This window comes from Falco punctatus (assembly GCF_963210335.1).
Source record: "Falco punctatus genome assembly, contig: scaffold_25, whole genome shotgun sequence".
Taxonomy (NCBI): domain Eukaryota; kingdom Metazoa; phylum Chordata; class Aves; order Falconiformes; family Falconidae; genus Falco; species Falco punctatus.
This window is the reverse complement of record NW_027660064.1, coordinates 937,463-942,641: the sequence shown is the minus strand read 5'-3', so window position 1 is coordinate 942,641 and position 5,179 is coordinate 937,463. Positions and strand designations below refer to the sequence as shown.

The 5,179-nt window shown below is 40.1% G+C and overlaps 1 long non-coding RNA gene across 1 annotated transcript; it reads left to right on the top strand.

Moving 5' to 3' along the window:
• The first annotated feature begins 2,031 nt into the window (after positions 1-2,031).
• Positions 2,032-4,603, top strand: LOC308058152. Its single transcript, XR_013925687.1, has 2 exons — positions 2,032-2,076; positions 2,120-4,603. It is a non-coding gene; the product is annotated as an uncharacterized lncRNA (long non-coding RNA).
• Positions 4,604-5,179: the final 576 nt, after the last annotated feature.

The window sequence follows — 5,179 nt, the reverse complement described above, 5'->3', positions numbered from 1 at the left end:
TTAGAGAAAGAAGGGCAGGCGTCTCCCCGTCTCCCCTTTGTTAGAGGAAGAGGGGCAGGCGTCTCCTCAAAAACTGTAGTTGTCTCCTCAGAGCTGTGTGCCTATGTGACCAGACACCGCACCCATGACTAGTCACCATACCCACATTTCTGAGTAGACATATACAATCACAGTCGGTGTTAAGCGTCCCCATTTCACACTATTTCTCCATATCAATAGTATTTGTGTTTGTGTCACTTTTCTAATTATTCAGATTTTCTCTGGAAAGGAGGAGACCAGCATTTCAGACATAGAGCCCAGGGCAAAGAAAAGAACAAACCAAAATCCAAGGTCCATTCTCAACTGCCCCCTCAGGTTTTCTTTTTATGTTAGTGAAAAGTTGTAATTATTAATAATTTTGTAAAGTGTCTAGTTCCAGTGAAAGCTTGACTCACATGTGCTTCTCATAACAAAATAATGGTTTACCTTTTTTTCATAGTTGAGAAGCATGTAACCTTCCAAAACCTTTCTTAAAAGTACTTCCTTGCCTGGCTTTGAGTCTTGTTTTCAGAGTTGTAAGTAAAAAAATGCAGTGTTTAATTTTGGTGTGAAATACCACTACTTTACATTTAGATACTGCAAAAAAAAAAAAAAATTGTTAGGGCATGAACATTATTCTTATCAGGGAGACTGCTTTATGAAGTTCGGCAAACCAAAACGAATGCATATGAGCCAGTGGGTGGTGTATTTGTGTGGATGCCCAGTGCTATGCTTGCTTGATTTTATGTCTGAATTGCTACTGAAATAAATATGTTGTAGCATAAAATGTTGAATGAACGCCGAGGTTATGTTTTGAAAACATATGTTTTGAATCAAATTCAGGATGGGTATAAGATGCACGGGGGATCGCTCCTCCACAAGCGTGCATACCCAAAGTGACGAACCATCCCACATTTATACAATGAAACAAATGAATATTCAATTAACGCCTATACATATTCGTTACCTAAACCCCGCTTCGTATGTTAATTAGCTTATCAGTCCGTCTCTTGGAATGTGGTGGTCTTGCAGGTTTGTAGGTGATTCATGTTCTTGTGACCATCCGATCTTCTTCAGCAAGGAAAGGTGATTCATGTCCTTGTGACCATCCAATCTTCTTCAGCAAGGAGACTTAGCACTCCCTCCCTCTAGATAGCATTGGAATATCTCTCATCTTCTCTCATTCTTTTTTTAATAGCCCCTTTGTTAGAGAAAGAAGGGCAGGCGTCTCCCCGTCTCTCCTTTGTTAGAGGAAGAAGGGCAGGCGTCTCCTCAAAAACTGTAGTTGTCTCCTCAAAGCTGTGTGCCTATGTGACCAGACAGCGCACCCATGACCAGTCATCATACCCACATTCCTTGAGCAGACATATACAATCACAGTCGGTGTCCATTGTCCCCATTTCACACTATTTCTCCATATCACAGCCTTGCTGACCAAGGGATATTGTTTTTATCTGAACTGGGCAAGCCTCCCCCTTACCATTTTTACTGTAACAGGTAAAGCATTTTTCACCTTTTATTTTCAGATACACCTGGTTAAAAATTTATTTTACTTCAGGGAGGTCCTCTTTTCCTCTTTTCTGTTGAATTAGAGATAAGCTTAGTATTTCAATTACTTGATCATTTTAAACTTTTGGCTTCATTTCTCCTTTTTTAAATGTCTAGATATTCTAATAAATCTCATCCCAACGAAGATTTCGGTGAATTTGGCATTCTTATTTGTTTTCTTAGTTTATACTTGTTATAAATTGAGACCACAACGGATCATAATCCAATTAAAATTTTATTAATTATAGCAAGTAGAATATGAGCAAAACAGCGCTGGACGACAGGGGAGTCTGCGTTTCACCAACTGCCATACTGAGCAGTTCAAACAGTCCCTTTTTATACATCTTTACTTCCATGTTCATGAGGTAGTGGAGTCATGCTTTTGTTGTTAGGGGGGTCGTTTTCTGCCTCCTGCTGGTCTTCCTCCTTTGTCTCATTGCCCTGTTTCTGTCGGTTCCTGGACACCTGGTGGCATCCTGGACACCTGGCGGTGATCTTATCTTTTCACAAGTGGCATCCTGCACACCTGGCGGTGATCGCATCTTTTCACAAGCGGCATCCTGGACACCTGGCGGTTATCTTATCTTTTGTTGTCTAATCTTTACATTTACATATGGGCTTAACATAAATTTAAATAAACAATACCCTAGTCCATAGTTTCTCACAATCCCCCCTTTTTCTTTTTATCCTATTATTGTTTATTATACACTGCTTTCATTCTCAGCACTGCGAACAAACCTTTTTCCACAATCCCAACATTTATCATAACACTCACAAGGTAATACCTCACAATTACAATAGGCATAGTTTTCACGTGGCATAACGCATTCACAACAATCTTCATCCTCATTAATAGATACACTCTTATATTTTCCCTAGACCTCGTAGTTAAAATAAGCAATTTAGCTAAGTCAAACCGTTCTCTAATAAAGTGTAAAATATAGCGTAATATACAAGGCCCAAATATAAGTCCCAGAATCAGCATAATAAGTGGTCCTGCTAAAGCAGACAACAAAGTGGTTAGCCAAGGTGAGATATTAAACCAGTTTTCATACCATGACCTGCCCGCCTCACGATCTTTCTTACGTTGATCTAACCTTTTCCGGAGTTCAGACATGGTGTCCTGGACTAATCCCGTATGGTCAGCAAAAGAACAACATTCTTCATTGAGAGCTACACATAACCCTCCTTCCTTTAAGAACAATAGATCTAATCCTCTTCTATTTTGCAACACTACTTCTGATAGAGACTTTACTGAAGTGGCTAAATTTTGGATAGATTGTTCTATTTTTGCTAAATCCCCATCTACAGCCATCTGCAAACTTTGTAATTCTTGACCTTTTACTAGGGAGGCTATGCCTGTACCTGCTCCAACTCCGCCCGCTATCAGCAGTGTAGCTAGGGTTACCACTGTAATTGGCTCTCGTTTTTGTCTATTCAGGACTCCTTCAAAGTGGCGTAACACCTCCTCAGAGGTGTGATAGATCAGACGAGGAACAATAATCACCTGTACACAAAACTGAGATTGATTAAACACAACACGTTTAGGGATAGGCAAGGCGTTACTCCGATGTCTGAACAAACCCATTTAGCTCCTGGTGTCGGGATAGCCCATTTGTCATTTTGATTCTTGTGTTTCTCTATATTGGTATTAGTGACTGTTCGGTTGCACAAAGGCTGATACTTTTCAGGCACTGTACCTATACATTTTCCTTGACCTGTCACTAATTGAATAGTAATTCCTTGCGTATGGTTCCTCTGGTCATCCCATGGGCATTCTTGTGGGTTTGAACCATTAGACCATTGAATCCTACCTGGTTTTCCAATTGCCTCAAAATATGGTGGTTTAATATTATAACATAACCAGCATTCCTTAGTTAAATTTGGTTTGCTTTCATTAAGGGCACGATAAGAGGCTTGCATGAGATTCCATAAGGGGTCTTTAGATTCTGACAACTCTAGATCCCTGGATAAGGAGAATTCAGTCACAGTGTCATTAGTTTTTTGTTTTGTTTTTTTTTTTTTTTGAAAGGGAGTCTGGAGAAGGGGTTACGATAATTATGGGGGCAACCTTTTCTTCAGATGAAGTGGGTGGATTCAGAACCAGATTTGGTCCTACTGGTAAAGGATCATGAGGTATCGGTTCTTTTTTGATAAGGAAATGTCCTCCCCTATCGGTTCCTGATTCCCAAAGTCTAGCCCCCCATGTTTTTCCTATCAACCAACCTGCATCTTCTGGGTGTGTCACATTAATGTAGATTTTGTCACATGTACCCTCATTCAAAAAACCTCCATTTGTTCCATGTTTCGGTGGGTCACATCCGAAAGGACCCCACCCTACCCATAAATACTTGTCTTGGTCAACCTCCCAATCTGAGGCTACTGTTTCACAACCCCAGTAGGCACAATAATAATGTCCTGGGTAATTACAGTATCCTTTCTCATGGTTCGAACTAGGGCAAAAATAAAATCCATGTTTGTTCAGGCAGGGTTTTACTGGTATGAGATCACACAGCGCACAGAGAAAACTAGGGGCTCCTGGTGTAACTTGAGTCTGAATGGTTACTTGTCCCTCCCACCTGATTAAGGTCCATTTAAAAGGTTCATGAGGGTTTCCATTTGCTTGGGTCATTATCAATAACAAAACTAACAGTATACCAGGAAAAAGGGTGTCTGTCAATTTTGCCAATTTGAGTATATTTTTACCAGTCCTGGGGAATTTCGGCCATTGCTGCTTTTGCATCCCATTGTTCTGGTTCTTTTCTCCGCAGTATGTTCCTCCTCTGCCTTGCCCGTCGACTCGGTTGCTTCGAGCCACGAGGTGTACCATCTTCTCGGCAGCAAGGGAATTCTTCAGGAGAACAGCTGCTTTAGGCTTTCTGCCTGTTTACATAGGCTTCCTATTTTGCAGCTTTAACTAATGGGGCAAAGCAAGACACGGTTAATACTTCCCTTTTGCACTTTATAGCCAAGATTTCAGCTACAAAGGGGACTGGTTCGGTGGAGTGGTAACAATAATATTGAGGGTTTATTCCTTTGGCAAAAATTTCCCACCACTCATGTGCTTCTCAAATAATTTCTTGTTTAGACTCTAATTGTTTTAATTTCTACTCAGTAAGAGTTCTTTGGATTTTCCAACACTGTGTGCAAACTCCTGTCGGAGGGTATCCGAATTCACAGTGTGTCCACCATTTATCCTGGCATACCTTACATTTAAAACAAGCAAATGGATAGCAATTGTAGTTCAAATTATTACACCCAATTCATATATCAAATATATTATTTGCATCAGCATATCTTCTATATTCAATATTGTGTGGTTGTATAAGTTTAGCAATTTCCTTCAACACACTTTGTACGCTTCCATATATAATAAATAATAAAAAAAATAATTATAGCAAATATAAACAGCAATACACACTTTATACCAAAAGGTAATGCAGCAAAATAATCAAATAAAGTCTCTATCATAACTTTATCTTCTCAATGTTATCTTGGTGTCACCTGGTGTACTGATTACTTTCCAGTGGGGTCTCGTCACTGGGCCTTTAATGCGACTGGCATGAGTCCATCCACGCTCAGCAGTTCGGACAGCCGTTTCTGTTGTAAGCAG